This window comes from Danio rerio, chromosome 2 (genome assembly GCF_052040795.2).
Source record: "Danio rerio strain M-AB ecotype USA chromosome 2, GRCz13ab, whole genome shotgun sequence".
Taxonomy (NCBI): Eukaryota; Metazoa; Chordata; class Actinopteri; order Cypriniformes; family Danionidae; genus Danio; species Danio rerio.
Genome location: NC_141022.1, coordinates 55,669,909 through 55,692,841, shown reverse-complemented (window position 1 = coordinate 55,692,841; position 22,933 = coordinate 55,669,909). Strand labels below are relative to the sequence as shown.

The 22,933-nt window shown below is 35.9% G+C and overlaps 1 long non-coding RNA gene across 1 annotated transcript in view; it reads right to left on the bottom strand.

The window, feature by feature from the left end:
* The window catches only part of LOC147846539 (uncharacterized), a 214,014-nt gene that overhangs the window by 21,621 nt on the left and 169,460 nt on the right, over positions 1-22,933 (bottom strand). The gene's annotated exons all lie outside the window — the stretch shown is intronic.

Genomic DNA, 22,933 nt, shown 5'->3' with positions numbered 1-22,933 from the left:
CCCAAACTCGGTCCTGGAGGAGGGCCGATGTCCTGCAAAGATTAGTTCCAACCTCCAGATATAGGAAGGAGCGGTGCCATGTAGAGCTTTATATGCAAGTGTGAGTGTTTTAAAAATGCTACTGGATTGAACTGGGAGCCAATGCAAGCTACGAGGGGTTATTTGAGTTACTGTTGCCTTTCTGTCAGCTAGAACCAGTCTGGTCCTTCTCCTCTGACCTCTGGCATCAACGAGGCATTTGTATGAAAGTAAATCAGTAGCAATACTCGAGAGCTTGCAAATGTAAATGTGAGCACTTGTGATAAGAATATTTGTATGTGTAGGTTGAAATGTACACTTACAGCTCTGATGTGAACAGCTGAAATCCTCGATTTGCACACACACACAACAATCCACACACTTGTGTTTTGAATCGGAAGTTGCAGATTAATAGTTGTGTATTTGTAAAATGTCATTCACAAATACAAAGTGACAGACACACGTGTGCACGGCAAATTTGACTGCATCTTCGCTCTACAACCACAGGTCGGCACTCACAACCTCTTAGATTCGTCAGTACAACTACAAATCTCCCGCGCTCTGACTTTTGCTACACATCTCCCGCGATCTCTGTAGCAGAACCCATCTGTGCACTCGCAGATGCAGAGGCGTGAGCAGCGCGGGGCGGGGCTGGTGTAAAGCTGTTTCATTGGCTGAAGCCTGACCAATGAACAATGCCAGCAGCCAACAGGACTGAGGTGCAAAATAATCATTTGCCACGATTATTTTATTATTTAGGGTTTATTTCAACTATTTTCTGAAAAGATTTTTGTTAAATATCATTAATTCTACTGTAATGTACATACCAGTAAAAGAGCAGCAAAGCCAGTTTATTGGCTACAGCCAGCCAATGAGATGGGGCGTTTCTGTTTGTCAGCACACAGGGCAGCTCACGCTGTTGGAGGCCTCCAGCAATCAGAGGGTAAGTTATGATTTTTTAATAATTATCTATATGTTCAATACTGTTAGCTAAGCTAAGGACTGTGCTGGGTGCTTCTCTTGTGTGTTTTTTATATAAGAAACAGTTATGAGTTATCTAGGAGCTGCTTTCAATCATGTTATATGGTTCTAAAGATACGATTCAACCCACATGAAATAAGAAGTTGTAATAGTATTTATAGCAAATAATAGTACGTTTTTGAACCATACTAACTATAATAAACTGTATTATACTGTATATATTGCAGTATCTACAACTTTGTTAATGAATGCAACAGCACACTGTAGTATTAACTAGCATAAACTTTAATAAATTGAAGTATATTTACACACACACACACACACACACACACACACACACACACACACACACACACACACACACATTAATAGCAATTAAAAATAACACTAGGCGTTTCAGTTTCTTACAGATAATACCGGTTTTGGTTATTATAACCTGCATCATGTCTATCTATCCATCTATCTATTTACATGTTTGTGTAGAGTGTGTCCTTTATATCACTTTTTAATTATGAACGTTACTAACTATAGGTTATTTCTCAGTTTCCTGTAAGGATGGAGTGACAGGAGAGATCAGCGTGTTTCAAGTCGATGAGGAACTCAGAGAAGCTGCATAGCTTGAATAGGATTTTATTCATGCTAAAGATGACATGATGATCCAGCTCATCTACAAACACTTCAAAATGATTCAGATCATTCAAGAGGAAGCCGACTTTATTTTTTCTTTTTACCTGCCAAGATGACTACAGATTTGAACAAAACACACACTCACCCACAAACACAACTTTTATTTTGATAATTGTTTAATGTAGTATTTTTACACTTTACTGTAAGGCAGGGGTGTCAAACTCAGTTCCTGAAGGCCCGTAACCCTTCACGTTTTTAGTTGCAACCCTGCTTCAACACACTTAAGTGAAAGTTTCAAACAAACCTGAAGGACTCAGTTAGTTTGATCAGGTGTGTTTAATTAGGGTTAGAACTAAACTTTGCAAAGCTGCAGCCCTCCAGGAACTGAGTTTGACACCTGTTCTGTAAGGGAATGTAATTTGTCAAATAAAATTTACAGTCCAAATAAGTGCAGTGCAAATGTCTAGTTACTTGTATTGAAATATTTCAGGGTTTTTCCTTGTTCATAATGAGATGGAGGTGGTAAATCCAACTTCATCATTACCCATCAAATGTTATCTCCTCTTTAATACTTTGCTCAAGCCTTTACTAATGGTCAGAAAGCAGGTCGTTGTGTAAAGCTGGTTGATGCTCGCTGTAATAGAGAGAGATGATGACTGTTCAGCTTATGTTGCTTAACCCTGCAGATGAGATGCTCAAAGTGGACCCTCAGCCGAGCGATGGACACTGTCTCCCTCACCTAGTTGCTCTTCCTTTGAACACACATATCATGTTGAAGGATGCAAGTTGTGGACCTAAATCAGATGTAATGCATGTAGATGTATAAATCAGAAAGAAATGAAACTGCTTTAAAATGTATTAGGTTTTAGATATAAATACGTGTTCTTAACAGATTTGTTTCAACTTGATATTTGCATAATAAATGGCATTAGAATGTTTAGTTTTAAACAGATAGCTATATTTCAATTTTTTCAAATTTAAGCTATATATATATATATATATATATATATATATATATATATATATATATATATATATACATATAAGTATACTTCAATTTATTAAAGTTTATGCTAGTTAATACTACAGTGTGCTGTTGCATTCATTAACAAAGTTGTAGATACTGCAATATATACAGTATAATACAGTTTATTATAGTTAGTATGGTTCAAAAACGTACTATTATTTGCTATAAATACTATTACAACTTCTTATTTCATGTGGGTTGAATCGTATCTTTAGAACCATATAACATGATTGAAAGCAGCTCCTAGATAACTCATAACTGTTTCTTATATAAAAAACACACAAGAGAAGCACCCAGCACAGTCCTTAGCTTAGCTAACAGTATTGAACATATAGATAATTATTAAAAAATCATAACTTACCCTCTGATTGCTGGAGGCCTCCAACAACGTGAGCTGCCCTGTGTGCTGACAAACAGAAACGCCCCATCTCATTGGCTGGCTGTAGCCATTAAACTGGCTTTGCTGCTCTTTTACTGGTATGTACATTACAGTAGAATTAATGATATTTAACAAAAATCTTTTCAGAAAATAGTTGAAATAAACCCTAAATAATAAAATAATCGTGGCAAATGATTATTTTGCACCTCAGTCCTGTTGGCTGCTGGCATTGTTCATTGGTCAGGCTTCAGCCAATGAAACAGCTTTACACCAGCCCCGCCCCGCGCTGCTCACGCCTCTGCATCTGCGAGTGCACAGATGGGTTCTGCTACAGAGATCGCGGGAGATGTGTAGCAAAAGTCAGAGCGCGGGAGATTTGTAGTTGTACTGACGAATCTGAGAGGTTGTGAGTGCCGACCTGTGGTTGTAGAGCGAAGATGCAGTCAAATTTGCCGTGCACACGTGTGTCTGTCACTTTGTATTTGTGAATGACATTTTACAAATACACAACTATTAATCTGCAACTTCCGATTCAAAACACAAGTGTGTGGATTGTTGTGTGTGTGTGCAAATCGAGGATTTCAGCTGTTCACATCAGAGCTGTAAGTGTACATTTCAACCTACACATACAAATATTCTTATCACAAGTGCTCACATTTACATTTGCAAGCTCTCGAGTATTGCTACTGAATTACCTTCATACATTTGTGCCCACAGAACTGCCGTTCACTGGATATTTCCTCTTTTTTGGACCATTCTCTGCAAACCACATGGTTGTGCATGTAAATCCCAGTAGATCAGCAGTTTCTAAAATACTCAGACCAGCCCATTTGGCACCAACCTCCATGCCACGTTCAAAGTGACTCAAATCACCTTTATAATATGTAGTTCATTTACTAAAGTGTTTGTCTCTTCCACAAGGGAGCAGACCATGATAGATGTGAAAGCAGTGCAGTAAGTGTGTTTAGGAGTCGAGATGCCGAATGACAAAATATCAAAAGTTGGCGGTTCATTCCGCTGTGTCGACCCCAGATTAATAAAGGGACTAAGCCGAAAAAAAAAAGATTAATAAAACCAATCTCTATGAGTTCAAAATTATCTTTTAATTTGTATGAATTAATAGTAAACAGATAAAGATTAGCAGGTAAATAAATATGTCTATAAGTAAAAAAATGTGTGTATCTCTGTTTTTATGCGTGTCATCTCTCTTTCTCTCTGTATATGTGTGCAAATCTCTATTTCTCTCTCACTCTGCGTGCATCTCTCTCTCTCTTTGTGTGTGTGTGTGTAGCTCTGAGAGCAGCAGATGGAGCCGCAGCTCAGTCTGAATAATGATCATCCAGTCAGACGTTACACTGAAAACTGATTCCAAGAGGACAAAGCAGGAGATTACAGACAAACAAACAAACAAATAAACAACAAAAACCCAAGCATGAGCAGCTGTCGGCACACAGGCTACAGTGCTCTTTATTCAGGACACACAACCTCAGTGAAACACAGCACGTGTCTGAGATATGGATATAAATAACCTCCTGCTAACCCAACTGCAGATATTCACCATCAGACACAGAGTTTACACATCTGACCTGCCAAACAAACACTGCAAATACACTTGTGGAAAATATTTTACACTGTAGCAGAATCTTAAAAGAAGCTATTTATTATAGAAGTAATATTGAGTGCAAACAATTGAATTAAATTAACAATTCAATTATTTACAAATAAAATAATTTATTTACTTCAAATACTAATTATTTTGTGTACATTTTCTAAAATCATTTAGCATATTTATGGCATTTAAAGGTGAATATTATTAATGTACTTTTTTTATTATTTGAATAATCAAGATTATAAAAATTGCCTGTTTATTTATATATTTTAAAATGTTTTTAAATGCTTCATTTTACTGATTTAATAAAGTACATTTTAAAACAAAAATTAAATGAACAAATTAAAAATTGTCTATTAATTTGTCCATCTAAAGGTGATTTATTAATGCACTTTTTATTGTTTGATTAAAAAGAAGCTCACTTTAGCATATTCATTCATATTCCTTTGGCTTAGTCATTATTTCAGAGGTCTCCACAGCGTAATGAATTACCAACTATATCAGCATATGTTTTACACAGCGGATGCCCTTCCAGCTGCAACCCAGTACTGGGAAACACCCATACACACTCATTCTCACACACTCATACACTCATACACTACGGCCAATTTAGCTAGCTCAGTTCATCTATAGTGCATTTGTTTGGACTGTGGGAAACCGGAGCACCCACAGAAAACCCACGCCAACGCAGGGAGAACATGCTAACTCCACACAGAAATGACAACTGACTCAGCAGAGGCTTGAACCAGCAACCTTCTTGCTGTGAGGTGACAGTGCTAACCACAAGAATTTAAATAATAAAACAAATTTTCTTTTAAATCAACATTTAATGTTTATTTTTATTTAGCATTTATTTATTTACTTAAAAAAAACGTTTCTATCTAGTCCTCTCATGTAACATGAATGTAATTTGCTTATTTTAATAAGGACTCTTATTTTAATAAGCTTGATAAGTTGCAGTCAGCAATTCATTATTAAAAAAATAATTCTAATGAGGTTTAACAACTTTACACTTAAATAATGGTATATGCGAGCTGTCACTGGTACCTTTTCGAAGGGTACACATTTTTATTTGCCCACCAAAAGAGTGTCATTGGTACCCTTTTAGCAGTGGAAACACAAGCTTGATAAAGGTGACCTGTACCGACCCGTACCATACCGCACTGCACCAGTCAGTGGAAACGAGCTATTTAAGTGTTTGGGAAAATTTACTAGCTGAGTAAAAATTGTTAAAAACAATTTCTTTGTATATTAAAAAATATTCTTAAAATAAAGAATTATAATATAATATAATATAATATAATATAATATAATATAATATAATATAATATAATATAATATAATATAATAAAATATAATATAATAATACAATGTAATATAATATAAAACAATATAATATAATATAATAATACAATGTAATATAATATAAAACAATATAAAACAATATAATATAATATAATATAATATAATATAATATAATATAATATAATATAATATAATATAATAATACAATGTAATATAATATAAAACAATATAAAACAATGTAATATAATATAATATAATATAATATAATATAATATAATTAATATAATATAATAATACAATGTAATATAATATAAAACAATATAAAACAATATAATATAATATAATATAATATAATATAATAATACAATGTAATGTAATATAAAACAATATAATATAATATAATATAATATAATATAATATAATATAATATAATATAATATAATATAATATAACATAACATAATATAATATAATTTAATATAATATAATATACTATAATATAATATAATATAATATAATATAATATAATATAATATAATATAATATAATATAATATAATATAATTCCCTGACAATAAAAATAATTAGCTGGCCCTCAGTCATTAAGCTGGTTAAACACATCTAAAGCTTAAAGGTCTTTGAAGAGTAAAGGTGGACGTCAGGGCTGTTCAGGCCCTGCAGGGCATCAGTGTGTTTAAACCTGCTGAAGAATGCAGATCAGCATAAACCATCATACAAGCACACACAAGTTCAACATCACCACAGGATTTGACTTACAAAAGCATTCAACACCAGGATCAAAACGTCTGAAATAAACAAAACACATACAGTAGAATTTAGAAGTATTATCCCTCCTAAATTATTACCCCCATTTATATTCTATTCAACTGAGTTTTTTAACACATTTCGAAACATAAAAAGCTTTAATATCTCATTACTAATAACTGATGCATGAGATCATTAATGTCTTGTGATGAAATGTCTTGTTAATGTCTTCTGATAGTTTAAGACAGATATAATGACTTTAATTAGTTTAAAATCATCTCTTTTACATGTATGACATTTGATAATTAAATAAACAGAAAATGAAAACGTTTTGGGGTTTAGTGCTATACATCAGATCTGACATCAGTACTGATGTTCGTCTTAAACAGCTTTTGCTTTGTTAACATTATTGATCAAAAGATTAAAAGTTATTGATCAAGATAAAAAGTTGAGTGTTTTAGAAAAAAGTCCGCATTTGCAGAGTATCCGGAAAGTATTCATATCGCTTTACTTTTTCCACATTTCCTCCAGACACAAGGCTGGGGAAGGTTACAGAAACATTTCTGCTGCTCTGAAAGCTCAAATGAGCACAGCGTCCTCCATCATCCGTAAGTGGAAGATGTTTGGAACCACCAGGGCTCTTCCTAGAGCTGGCTGGAGAGCTAAGCTGAGTGATCGGGGGAGAGGGGCCTTAAGGCTCCAACACACCGGGACGCTTTTTGTCTGCGTGTATAATCAGCATTTTACCGAGACGTTTTTCCGTGTTCAAACCCAAGCGATTTTTAAGTATGCAAAATCACTTCTTGAAGTTAGATGGAGCTACACACATTTAAGCTTCCGACACCCGCTTGTAACACAGAAGAAGAGGAAGAGAGGAAGTTCACATGCTTGTTGTTAAAGTTACTGGTGATTCGAACAAGCATAGATGGTTCAAGTAGCAGCTCCAGCTCTAGCGATGAAGAAATGATTAGTGTTCACAGAGCAATGAGCAGCTCCACGTTCATTTGCCTCTGGGCATCTTCTTCAATTCGAGCTCGCATTGACAGTTTTGCGCTTGAACGCCTCCTAGTGCTGTTTACAGTAACTTCAGTAGCTCTGTGCATGTGAACAAAAGTGCTAATCTGAATGGTGGAGAAGGTTTTAACACGGCGCGTCAAATCAAAAATGAGTGTTTTTTTTTTTTTTTTTTTTTAAATGACGCTTTTGCGCCTGGCGTTTTGCGCTTTGGTGTGCATGATCACATTGACGCCCTTTAATTAAAAAATGAGGCGTTAAACGTCGACAGAAAACGCAAGCAAAAAACGTCTCGTTGTGCATGGGCCTTTAGTCAGGGAGGTGATCAATAACCCGATGGTTCTTCTGTGTTGAGAGAAGAAGGACAACCATCTGTGCAGCGATCCACCAATCAGCCTAGATGGAAGCCACATGCCACCTGGAATTTGCCAAAAAGCACCTAAAGGACTCTCAGACAATAGGAAACTAAACTCTCTGGTCTGATGAGACTAAAATTGAACTCTTTGGCGTTACTCCAGGCGTTACGTTTTGAGAAAACCAGGCACCGCTTATCATCAGGCTAACACCATCCCTACAGTGAAGCATGTTGGTGGCAGCATCATGCTGTGGGGATGTTTTTCAGTAGCAGGAACTGGAAGACTAGTCAGGATAGAGGGAAAGATGAATGCAGCAATGTACAGAGACATCCTGAATGAAAACCTGCATCAGAGTGCTCTTGACCTCAGACTCAGAGGGCGACGGTTCATCTTCCAGCAGGACAATGACCCAAAGCACACTGCCAAAATATCAATGGAGTGGCTTCACAACAACTTGGTGAATGTCCTTATGTGGCCCAGCCAGAGCCCAGACCTAAATCCTATTGAACATCTCTGGAGAGATCTGAAAATGGCTGTACACTGTCGTTTTCCCATCAAACCTGATTGAGAGGTACTGCAAAGAGGAATGGGCAAACATTCCCAAAGACAGGTGTGCCAAGCTTGTGGCATCATATTCAAAAAGACTTGAGGCTGTAATTTCTGCCAAAGGTGCATCAACAAAGTAAAGCAAAGGCTGTTAATACTGATGTACATGTGATTTTTTTAGGTTTTTTATTTTTAATACATTTTAAAAAATATTTTTTTCACATTGTCTTTATGGGGTATTGGGTGTAGAATTTTGAGTAAATAAAGGAATTTAATCCATTTTGGAAAAAGGCTAAAAAAAAAAACAAAAAAACAGTCACAACTTCCGGTTTGTGTAGACTTTAAATAAGATTTAAAAATAGGAAATTATTATTTTTATTCAGCAATAAAAGCCCTAAATCTTTCAAAAGTGATATCAAAAGCATTTACAATCTTTGAAAACTATTGATTTCAAATAAATTCAACATTTTCTGTCCACTATAAAGAAATCTGCAAATGAGTCAAGAGTTACCTGCCTTTCTACACGAGTAATTCTGCTCATCTGCACCCTTTATTCGCCCTTTCCTGCTTCCTGAACGGTGAAGGTCTGGAATGGTAGAAATGCAGGCTGTGCTCCAGGATCAGCTGTTCTTCAGGAGATCAAGATGCCTTCCTGGTGCTTGTTCAGGAATTTTTTTTGACCCGAAACTGATGAAATAATGCTGCTTCAGTGAACAAAACACCTACACACACACGCGCACACAGACACACACGCACACTGCACACAAATGAACAATACCCAAACATATTCATCAGAAGCAAATTTTACGAACTCAATCTCAAAATTTTAAACTTTTTATTTTAACCATTATTTATAGGCATGTTTTAACTTTTTATTGCCTAATTCACAACACACATGTAGGCATATTTGTGAATTTGTTCTCAGGTTTATTGTAATGTTTGTGAATATGGAGTAATCTGAATGAACAGCTGCATACATGAGGTTAGTCATTTGCATAAAAATATTTCCATACAACATACACGCACACACAAACACACACGCACACACGCACACACACACACACAATCCTGGCAGCTCAAGCTATAATACAGCTCTTCTGACTTCCACTATAGACCATTTCAGTGTGGTGATGTCAATAACCCATGAACATTTCCTGCTTGTTATCAAACTATTTCACATCTGTAACAAGAGGTGATTCAATCACAATTTGATGTTATAACAGCTATCGCAACAATATTTATCAATATGTGGAACTTTTTGAGCTCCCAGAAGCTATGGAAATTAAAAATGTAAAACAGGAAATTTGTCAGGATTATTGTTATTGTTTACATCCCTCAAAATGGTCTATATGCGGTGAAATATATAAATGATATATTTATAAATTCTATGATACTGCTAATATCATTCAGCAACAATCAAGTATTCACAAGCCCTGTGGTTTTATAAATAATAATGTTATAATGAGCAATTCCGGCGTTATGGATGTGACATTTGCACATAAATTACATAAATTAAGGAGAAAGGTCAAACCGAGCATCAGAATGGGGAAGAAAGGTGATTTAAATGACTTTGAACGTGGCATGGTTGCTACGATGCCAGATGGGCTGGTCTGAGTATTTCAGAAACTGCTGACCTACTGGGATTTTCACACACAACCATCTCTAGTGAGAATGATTTGAAAAAGAGAAATTATCCAGTGAGCGGCAGTTATGTGGGTGCAAATGCCAGAGGTCAGAGGAGAATGGCCAGACTGGTTTGAGCTGATAGAAAGGCAACAGTAACTCAAATAACCACTTGTTAAAACCGAGGTCTGCAGAAGAGCATCTCTGAACACACAACACGTCCAACCTTGAGGTGGATGGGCTACAGCAGTAGAAGACCACACCGGGTGTCACTCTTGTCAGCTTAAAAAAGGAAACTGAGACAATTCACACAGGCTCACCAAAATTGGACAATAGATATTTAGATATTAGACAATGTTGCCTGGTCTGATGAGTCTCGATTTCTGCTGCAACATTCGGATGGTCGGGTCAGAATTTGGCGACGACAACATGAAAGCATGGATCCACCCTGCCTCGTATCAATGGTTCAGGCTGCTGGGGGTGGTGTAATGGTGTGGGGGATATTTTCTTGGCACACTTTGGGCCCATTAGTACCGATTGAGCATTGTGTCAATGCCACAGCCTACTTGAGTATTGTTGCTGACCATGTCCATCCCTTTATGACCACAGTGTACCCATCTTCTGATGGCCTCTTTCCGCAGGATAACTCACCATGTCATAAAGCGTGAATCATCTTAGACTGGTTTCTTGAACATGACAATCAGTTCACTGTACTTAAATGGCCTCCACAGTCACCAGTTCTCAATCCAATAGAGCGCCTTTGGGATGTGGTGGAACAGGAGATGCGCATCATGGACATGCAGTCGACAAATTTGTAGCACCTGTGTGATGCTATCATGTCAATATGGAGCAAAATCTCCGAGGAATATTTCCAGTACCTTGTTGAATCTCTGCCACAAAGGATTAAGGCAGTTCTGAAGGAAAAAGGGGTCCAACCTGATACTAGTAAGGTGTACCTAATAAAGTGGCCGGAGAGTGTGTGTTCACATTGAAATATTTATTTATATTTTCCAAAACAACTAACCGCAGAGTTATGAGATAAAAAAATATCAATCTGTAAAAATTTTTTAGATTTTAAATGAGGGAAATAAGCATGGATGTTATGGATGTGACCAGAAAAAGTCTGCAAGTTTACAGTATACAACATGATTTGTAGAAATTCTGTGACTTAAACTGCACAACCCAAAAGAAATGATGCTAATCAAAAGGATAAGAGTTGGCTCACAGTAGAACTGAGTTTTTTAATTCACTTGTTTTTTGTTTTTTTTTTTGTATTCATGAGGGAAAAGCTTGGTAATGGATGTGACATCTCTCCGTTGTGGATGTGACATGTGAAATTGCCACTTGTGTGACTTAGGTAAATCAAATATAACAGTTTGAATACACCGACAGACATTTTTGAGTATTTCTACAGAACTGTAAAATGCAAGCCTACACAAAAAACCTTGAAAGGCTTTTACTATTTTGTTAAAAACTTATTTTTTATCATGGGAAGTTTGACATTCGCATGTAGTTGCTCAATAATTAAATAATTCAATAAACTAACTACAACTTCATTCATTCATTCATTTTCTTGTCGGCTTAGTCCCTTTATTAATCCGGGGTCACCACAGCGAACTCATCCAGCACATTTTTTTACATAGCGGATGCCCTTCCAGCCGCAACCTATCTCTGGGAAACATCCACACACACACTCATACACTACGGACAATTTAGTCTACCCAATTCACCTGTACCACATGTCTTTGAACTGTGGGGGAAACTAGAGCACCCGGAGGAAACCCACGAGAACGCAGGGAGAACATGCAAACACCACAAGTTAACTAAGCCGAGGTTCGAACCAGCAACCAAGCGACCTTCTTGCAGTGAGGCGACAGCACCACCTACAGCGCCACTGCGTCGCCATCTAACTACAACTTGACTGTCACAATTTTTATATCGTCATCTTTAAAATGTAATGTATGCTATAATAACATCTGTTTGGTGTTGACACTCACATCACACACACCAGCAAGTAACCAACACAATGCAAGGATGCGGGACTGTTGTTTACAGTACAACTCATGCAGGACAATGCTGGCAGTCGTTTCCTCAGGACAGTCGCAGTGTGTCAGAACACTAATGTTTATCTAGAGCAAACACACAAAGCACAACTGAGAGAACACGATAATCAGCTCTTTAAAACGGCAATGACAAAAAGTGCATCTGGAAGAGTGACACCTTTAATTATTATAATTATTTTTTAAATAAATAAATAAATTGATTTTAAAATTTCACCATGTATGGAAAATGTTTTATTTTTATATTAACAGTGTTGTGCTTATTTTCTTAATGAGTAATCGTGCATTCGAATGGGGCTTTAGTGTCAACACTTGACTGAGGGCGAGTCTAAAGTTGGGGCTGACGCGATCGTCATAGCAGCGTCAACCAATGAAATTAGTCTGCGATCGGCTACTGTCTGAGCTGGGGTATTTGCAAAAAGCAATCTGATTGGCTGACGCTTCCGTTGGCGCTTGAAAAGTTGAGAAATCCCCAACTTCTGCAGCAAGCAACGCCACCACTGAAGCGTAATACATTGCTATAACATACATTGCAGTGGGTAGTACTCCCCGTGTTGGCGTGAGTTTCCTCCGGGTGCTCCGGTTTCCCTCACAGTCCAAACACATGTGCTATAGGTGAATTGGGTAAGCGTAATTACCTGTAGTGTTTGTGGAGGGATGGGTTGCAGCTGGAAGGGAATCCGCTGTGTAAAACATAAGCTGGATAATTGGTGGTTCATTCCGCTGTGGCGAATGAATTTTAATTGAATTTTAAATAAATAGTTGTCATCATCTATTTATTAGGATATATTAATAAAAGGCACACAATTATGTTTTAAGCACTTTACATAAATTGTAAGCACTTAAAGTACATTTTTAAGAATTTCCAGCACCCGTATGAATGAACCCTGATACAAATCAATAAACAAAGCTGCATAAATGTAAAAAAAAATAAAAATAAAAAACCATATAATTACCTTAAAAAACATTTGAATAATTGTCTTTTTGACATAACTATAACTTCTATTTGCTGTTTCTACACTAAAAAAAAGAAAGAGAAAAAAAGACATTTATTTAAAATGAGCTGAAATCACATCTAACTTTTCATGTTGTCCCAACTCAAATAAATTGTGCTGAATTTTTTATTACCTCAAAGGGTACCTCAAAGGGTCCCACACAATTCTTTCATGTTGTCCCAACCCAAATTGATTGAGCTAACCTAATAGATTTTACAAATTTAATTTGACAAAGTGGTAGCGCAGTGGGTAGCATGATCGTCGTCTCACAGCAACCGGGTGCTCCGTTTCCCCACAATCCAAACATGTGCTATAGTTGAATTGGGTAAGCTAAAGTTGTCTGTGGTGTGTGTGTGTGTGTGAATGAGTATGTATGGATGTTTCCCAAAGTTGGGTTGCAACTGGAAGGACATCTGTTTGGTAAAACATATGCTGGATAAGTTGGTGGTTCATTTCGCTGTGGCAACCCCTGTTTAATAAAGGGACTAAGTTAAAAAGAAAATGAATGAGTGAATTCATTTAACTAAAGCATTTAGGTTGCCCCAAAAAACTGTGTTGTTTCAATTTTTAAATAAGTATGTTGAGCAAGCAGCAAAAGCAATTTTTTGAGTGCTGTTTTTAAACGTCTCCACAACAACAACCTGCTTTGCATGCAGACATTTAAAGAGAACTATCACTCCTTTGTGTAGACGAGTTCAGTTACACCACAGTAACACAAGAACACATATCAAGTACACATTAAAGGGCACTTATGATGGAAATCATCTTTTGTAAGCTGTTTGGACAGAACTGTGTGCAGGTATAATGTGTCCACTGTCATATTGGAGTGATATAAAGACAACAAGCCTCTTTTTTTTTAATTTCCTGAATTTAAACAGGATCCAAATCCCAATGATTTTGAGCCCCAGTGCAACGTGACATAGGAGTGCGGTTTCCCCGCCCACTGAATTGATAGACAGCCGCCATGTTTCTATAATAACATGTATACACATGTCCACAGAACATTATTTTTGCAAAGAAACTGGGATTAAAATATCTGTTTTATAACTCTAAAATGTTTCTAAAACAGAGCATGTTTGTAACAAAGGCAGTAAAATCGCTAATTCTTAACCGATATAATCACCACAGTGCATGTGTGTGTGTACTGTAAACGACATTTTTGAATAAACTCCAACACAAATACATTAAATAAACTTGGTATTTTTTATTAGTGAACCTATTCATTTCAGCTTCCTCCGAGTTTGTCTCCATCACTGACTGCTGTTTATCTGATGTACCGCAGGAGAAGCAGACATGCACGTGAGAACGGTGGGCGGGGAGATGCAGTTCAGTTGAATTTAAGGCCACAGGCTACAAAAACAGCTACACTGCATTTAAGACACCAAAATGGGCAGATTCTAGAGGCTATAATAAATAATCTGATTGGTATTTTGAGCTGAAATTACAGACACATTCTGGAGACACCAAAGTCCTATTTTCCTTTTTCCACATTTCAGGTTACAATCTTTTTTCCAAAATTGATTAAATTTTTTTATTTCCTCTAAATTCTACAAACAATAGCCCATAATGACAATGTGAAAAAAAGAGTTTTTGAATTTGTTGCAAATTTATTAAAAATAAAAAAGCTGTAAAATCACATTTACATCAGTATTCACAGCCTTTGCCGTGAAGCTCTAAATTGAGCTCAGGTAGATTCTGTTTCCACTGATCATTCTTGAGATGTTTCAGCAGCTTCATTGGAGTTCACCTGTGGTCAATTCTGTTGATTGGACATGATTTGAAAAAGCATACACCTGTCTAAGGTCCCAGGGTTGACAGTGCATGTCAAAGCACAAACCAAGCATGAAGACAAAGGAATTGTCTGTAGACCTTCGAGACAGGATTCGAGACAATGATCCAAAGTACACTGCAAGAATATTAATGGAGTGGCTTCACAACAACTCTGTGAATGTCCTTGAGTGGCCCAGCCAGAGCCCAGATGTAAATCCTATTGAACATCTCTGAAGAAATCTGAAAATGGCTGAACACCGTCACTCTACATCGAACCTGATAGAGTTTGAGAGGTACTGCAAAGAGGAATGGGCAAAAATCTCCAAAGACAGGTGTGCCAAGCTTGTGGCATCATATTTAAATCGACTTGAGGCTGTAACTGCTGCCAAAGGTGCATCAACAAAGTATTGAGCAAAGGCTGTGAATACTGATGTACATCTGATTTTTCAGGTTTTTTATTTGTATTAAATTTGCAACAATTTTAATCAATCTTTTCACATTGTCATTATGGGGTATTGTGTGTAGAATGTTGAGGAAATAAATGAATTTAATCCAGTTTAGAACAAGGCTGTAACATAAAAAATTTGGAAAAAGTGAAGCGCTGTGAATACTTTCTGGATGCACTGTAGGTGCCCTTTAAAAATGACATTAGCTGTTTGTTCAAACTACTTGTTTAAAGTGTGCTGAAACAACACAATTCTTTAGTGTTTTATGTTCAATCCACTTACATTTGTAAAAACTAATAAGCCAACTTAAGTCCTTCATGTTGTCACAAAGCCAACTGATTGTGTGGAACCCAGCATTCTTTTTAAAATCAAGCTTTCATTGCAATGGCCGAGTGTTTGCACACACATAAGCGCAGGTTTCAGGCCTCGGGCTGAAGATTTTGAAGCAAACACCACTAAACTGTTGGTCTAAAGATGCTGAATACAAAGACACAAAAACTCTAAACTGAATGAGGCAATTTAAAAAGGCACTGATCTGTAGACAGAGAGATATGAGATGTTTCAGACAACACACACACACACACACACACACACACACACACACACACACACACACACACACACACACACACACACACACACACACACACACACACACACACACACACACACACACACACACACACACACACACACACACACACACACACACACACTCAGTCACATGGAGAAGCTCTGACCTATTTTTTACAGTATGTTGCATGAGCACTTTATAAGGATGAATCCTTTGACTCCCTTCTGCTGTAGAGACGTGCTTCGCCCTTCGGCCCAGTAATGTCACATCCAGTCAAAATCCAGCTGCACAGACAATAATTCAACACACACATGCACAGACATCATTATTTGTAAAAAACAACTCCTATTTTATTCCAAAGAAATTAAAAAGCCGGAAAACTGCAAATAGAAAAAACTTAAATAACAGTCCGTCATAACAAACAATAGCTACACCAGTGGGTCTCTACAGCAATAGTAATAATAACGCAATTATTTAATATTTCTGTATGTTTAAAATAAATCTAAACATGCTTGAAACTACAGCTTACTAAACAGTTAAAATGATTAATTTACTCAACTTCAGACCGTGCAAGATGTAGATCCATTTTTTTCAGCAGGACTTTAATTAAAGAATTTCATTTTTAGCTGTTATTTTTATAGCTTTTTAACGTTTTCCTTCATAAAACCTCATTACCTGGGTTTACATCACAAATTTAGATTAATATTTCCCTAATTCGCATCACACAATATTTATTTCTACACCCACTTGAGTTGGTTTTGGTGAAAAAGTATTGATGTGAATAACGGAAAATTGAAACGCATTTGGCGAATAAACTCTGACGTAGAAAACATTACATTCACATTGACTCTATGAAGTCCTGTTCACACCAAGTGCGATACCTATAAATATAAATTTAACAATAAATATATTAGCATCAGCACAGATTAATTAATTTTAGTTTACGCTTTTATTCAGCATTACCCCCTTTTAACCAGCAGATGTCCTCAAAGTGCTACTAGCGCATCTGACCAGTGAATCGAGCTCGTGTAATCTTTATTTCAAAATGTATTAAGCTAATCGCTCTCGGTGTATTGGAATAAAACAACACAAACTATTTTCCCAAACATTTTCTAAAGGAGGCACCATAATTATGCTAGTTAAATTGTAGTTTTAAAGTCCTTTATATTTATATTTCTGTTTCTTTCTTGTTATATCAAAGATACTTTGAAGAAAGCGGGAGAACTGTAACCATTGATTTTCATAGCATTTGTTTTTCCTACCACAGATGTCAATGGTTACAGGTTTCCAGCATTCTTCAAAATATCTTCTTTTTTGTGTTCAACAGAAGAAATAATCACATAAAAGTTTGAAACCCCCTTTGAGTGAGTAAATAGTCAGTAAAAATTAATCTTTGGGTGAACTATCCCTTTAAAAAATTTTCATTACCAAGATTTAAGAAACTTTAGATTAGGGTTGTGTAAATTCGCTCCTGGAGGGCCGGTATCCTGCTCCAACTTCCTTCAACACTTACGCCTGGAGGTTTCTAGCATACCTTGAAGGAGCATGATAAGCTGGTTCAGGTGTGTTTAATTGGGGTAGGAACAAAAATATGTGTGTTTCAGGACTGAGTTTGGGCATCCCTGCTATATATATCGAAAATAAAGTCACGTTTTGCAATCTAAATGCAGTGTTTGTGTGATCAGACTTCCTTCACGTGCAAGTAAAGATGGGTCTCGTTAGTGTTTTAACGGTTTTACTACTTTTATCAATACTCTTTATCGGTTAGGTACTATAACAGTTCTCTTATAAGTACCTTTTATATTGTTTTTTCTTTTGGTAAAATTTAACAGAATTAACAACACTTTATTTAATTTATTATTTAATGTAAAATAAAACTAAATCAATAATTGTAAAACAAATAAATATATATACATATATAAAAAAATTCCTGTAAAAGAATTTACAATGGTTTAAATGAAAATGACTCATGAAAATTAAAAATGAAGAATCAACATCACTTTTCTGGCAGAAGTCGGCATCTTTCTTGGTTTATTGTGCTCCTTGCTGTTGAAAATACCCTCTTTGAGTTGCAAAATGCAATTAAATAACCAGATAATGTTTAAGATGTTTCATTAACGCGTTCACCTAAATGAGTTAAGTGTTTTGGGAGTTAACAATGTAAAAATAAGCAGTTTTTTATGTCTTAATAAGCATATGATGTACCTTTAGCTATGGGCAGTCGAAAACTTTTCATTTGTCTTTCTGCAGTTAAAGCACATTTGAAAGACGCTAAGCCAGATTGCTTGCGCTTCCACGTATACAAAAAACAATCTGTTGCGTTTGTTGCAACAGGCATTGTCGGTGTCCACTCAGGAAATACAACCTGTTTGGTTCTCTCTGCCACTCCACAAGCTTACAAGCTGTGTGTGCGCGTGCGCGCGAGTGTGTGTCATGAGCTACTGTGAAGCCTTTTATACTTGATGCATTTCTCATGGGACATTGCCAACTGTGCAGATGAATATCAAATATCGCAAATTAGAAAAGGTTGGTCAGTTAAATTATGCTACTGAAAATAATGTTTATTCAGCAATAATTCTCTAGTAGCAGAATTGTAGACAATTAACGTCAGAGCTAATCAATACTTTTATCATTTAGCACCAATAACGATAAAGTATTGAGTTTCGGTACTCCTGGAGGGCCGCAGCTCTGCAGTTTAGTTCCAACCCTAATTGTCTCTGAAAGTATTATTACAATTAACTTTATGACTCAACAAGAAACACAGTTTCAGCTAAAAAAAAAAAAAGCATCTTCACTGAAGAAAAAATACAACTTGATGATTTGAAGTTGAATAAATGAAAAACTAATCATTGTTTTTGGGGGTGAACTATCCATTTAAGACATTGTTTTTCTCACACATTGATCAAAAGTGAGACTTTGCTAAAGAATGTAATAAACATCTGCAAGTAAGGTATGAAAAATTAAAGGGAAAACCATGCCATATTGCTAAATATTCTTTATATTTTTAAGCAAAAACTCACTAATTTTAATCAGAAAACAAAACAAAAGAGATAGTTCACCCAAAAATGAATATTCTGTCATCCTTTACATTAGCTTGACTTGCTCCACCTGTATGAGCTTCTTTCTTATTATATTGAAGATATTTTGTAGAAAGCTAACTCTTACTATCCACTTCCATATTATTTGTTTTTCCTACTACAGATGCCAATGGTTACAGGTTTCCAGCATTCTTCAAAATATCTTCTTTTGTGTTCAACACATAATCACATAAAAGTTTGAAACCCCTTGGGGGTGAGTAAATATTCATTTTTGGGTGAACTATCCCTTTATGTAATATCCATTACCAAGATTTAAGAAACTTTAGACATTTATGGAAAACTAAAATCACAGTCTAAATGCAGGATTTCCATCAAGTGCGACTAGCTTTAAATTTATGAGTCAACAAAGGCCACAGTTTCAGCTAAAAACCATCTTCAAAGTCCTACTGAAGAAAAAACATACATCTTGATGATCTGAAGTTGAATAAATTAACAATGAATTATTATAATTTGTTTTGTGGGGACTATTCATTTAAGAAACATTGATCAAATGTGAGACTTTACTAAAGAGTGGAATAAATACCTGCCAGTGAGGTATGAAAAACTAAAGGGAAAACCATGCCATACTGCTAAATAATTTGTACATTTTAAGCAAAAACTCAATCATTTTAATCATAAAACAAGGCTTAATATCTTAAAGGAACAGTTCACCCCACAAAATGAATATTCTGTCATTTACATTAGCTTGACTTGCTCCACCTGTATGAGCTTCTTTCTTATTACATTGAAGATATTTTGTAGAAAGCTGGACAACTGTAAACAATCATTTCCATAGCATTTTTTTTCTACTACAGATGCCAATGGTTACAGTATTCCAGCATTCTTCAAAATATCTTCTTTTGTGTTTAACAGAAGAAAGAATCACGTACAATCTTGAAACCTGCTTCAGGTGAGTAAATATTCATTTTGTTGGCTAATTATCCCTTTATGTCATTTTCCTTACAAAGATTAAAGAAAGTTTAGACATTTATGGAAAACTAAAATCACGGTTTGCACTCTAAATGCAGGATTTCCATCACGTGCGACTAAATAAACCCAAAAATCACCAAAACTTCTTTTTTTAATTCTCAAAGCATTGTTAGCTTTAATTTATGAGTCAACAAAGGCCACAGCTTCAGCTAAAATCATCTTCAAAGTCCTACTGAAGAAAAAAATACATCTTGATGATCTGAAGTTGAATAAATGAACAACTAATCGTTGTTTTTTTGGAGGTGAACTTTCCAATTAAGACATTGTTTTTCTGACACATTGATCAAAAGTGAGACTTTACTAAAGAATGAAATAAACATCCGCCAGTGAGATATGAAAAATTAAAGGGAAAACCATATCGTTAAACATTCTCTACATTTGTAAGCAAAAACTCTTTCATTTTGATCAAATGAAAATTCTGTCATCGTTTACGTAACTTTGACTTGTTCCAAACCCGTTTCTTGTTATATTGAAGATATTTTGAAGAAAGCTGAAGAACTCTAATCATTAATTTCCATATTATTTGTTTTTCCTACAATAGATGTCAATGGTTACAGGTTTCCAGCATTCTTCAAAATATCTTCTTTTGTGTTCAACTGAAGAAAGAATCACATAAAAGTTTTGAACCCCTTGCAGGCGAGTAAATAGTGAGTAAATGTTAATGTTTTGGTAAATTATCCCTTAATGTAATTTTAATTACCAAGATTTAAGAAACTTTAGACATTTATCAAAAGCTAAAATCACGTTTTGCAGTCTAAATGCAGGATTTCCATCACGTGCGACTAAATAAATCCCCAAAAATCTTTATAATTTCAAAGCTGTTCACCATATCATTCACTATGCAGCAGGAGCTTGTGTTTCTTCACAGGAAAAATACTCATTTCTTTAGCATTTACAGAAAATATGCTAAATCTTTGGGGACTATCTTAAAGATTATCTTATTAAAACATTACAATAACCCAAAAAAATCACAGAGGAGACGCTCATGTAAAGCACAAGAGTCAAACTCAGTTCCTGGAGGGCCGCAGCTCTGCACAGTATAGTTCCAACCCTAATTAAGCACATCTAATCAAACTAATTGAGTCCTTCAGTCTTGTTTCAAACCGACAGGTATGTGTGTTGAAGCAAGGTTGGAATTAAACTATGCAACTGGCTTTGGCACCTGTGACGTAAAGCATCTCAAGAAGCATTGCTAAAAAGTCCTCAGTCCAAACAGCACTAAAAGCAGCGTACAATGATGGTCAGGATAACGACAGCTGTCTGAAATGCCACAGTAATGACCACTTCCTGTCATTCTACAAGAGCGATGCGCTGGAGCGAATCAAAGTGCAGCTTAAGACATCATTTCCTGTTTCCATCATCCTGGATTGTGGGATTTGTGTGCATCCGGTTAAGTGAAAGTCACAGTCGGAACATTCCAGTGTCGTGTCTTCACTTCCTTAACATTAATCCATGATTCATCGCTTACAGTCTGTGACCATAGGAAGTGAAGGGGCGGCTTCCTGTTCCTAAAGAGAAGTCCTTAGTTCTGCTTATAATCAGCTAGTGATGTTGTGCTTTTTCTAAACCTGCATGATTTATTAAGGAGCATAAAAGGAGAGATTTTGAGTTACATTTACAGTACAATACTAATGGTGACTATAGTGCAGTAAAGGGATAGTTCACCCACAAATGAAAAGTCTGTCATTATTTACTCGCCCTTGACTTGTTACAAATCGGTCTCAGTTTGTTTTGTAATTCTGTTGAACACAAAAAGAAGTTTTTTTTATAGGATGTTGATGACAGAATTTTCATTTTTGGGTGAACTATCCCTTTAAGCTCTTTAAATCAGTGTTTCTCAACCACGTTTCCAGGAGGAGCACCAGCACTGCATGTTTTGGATGTGTCTTTTGTCTGTTACACCCATTACAGCTCTTTCAGTCTCTGCTAATGAGCTGATGATCTGAATCAGATGTGTTTAACGAGACATGGAAAATGTGTAGAGCTGGTAGGCCTCCAGGAACGCAGTTGAGAAACACTGCTCTAAATGACAAAACAAAGCAGCAGAAATGTCTGTAAGACAACTTTTAAAATTGTTACAAATAGGGAACAATTGTGTATAAACTGATTTATATACTAAAACATATACAATATAATTAAAAATGGCAGGGTTTACGTTAATGAACAGGGAAAATGTCTGAAATAATAAAGGATATATTTGCAACATCTTCCCTCAATTTGTTTTGTTTTGATTTAAAAATATACATTTGTTAATTAATAAACATACAGTATAATTGTTTTATTGAATGTTTTTCGTAGTTTATGTTCTGTATTTGGTGAACATTAGTATTGTTTGCAAAAAGAAAAGAAAAAACTCAAGTGTTTGTAAATGAATGACATTAGTTGAAATTTACATTAATTCATTTTCCTTCGGCTCAGTCCCTTTATTCATCAGGGGATGCAACAGCAGAATGAACCGTCAATTATTCCAGCATATGTTTGACACAGCGGATGCTCTTCCAGCTGCAACCCAGTACTGCAAAACATAGACTTTGGCCAATTTAGTCTATTCAATTCACTTATACCACATGTGTTTAGACTGTGGGGGAAATTGGAGCACCCGGAGGAAACCCACACACACACGGGGGGAACATGCAGACTTCACAAAGAAATGCCACTGACCCAGCCGAGGCTCGAACCAGCGACCTTCTTGCTGTGAGGAGACAGTGCTAACCACTGAGTCAGTGTCGCCCACTAGACCATAGTGAAATATATAAATACCTTTAAAATTTTA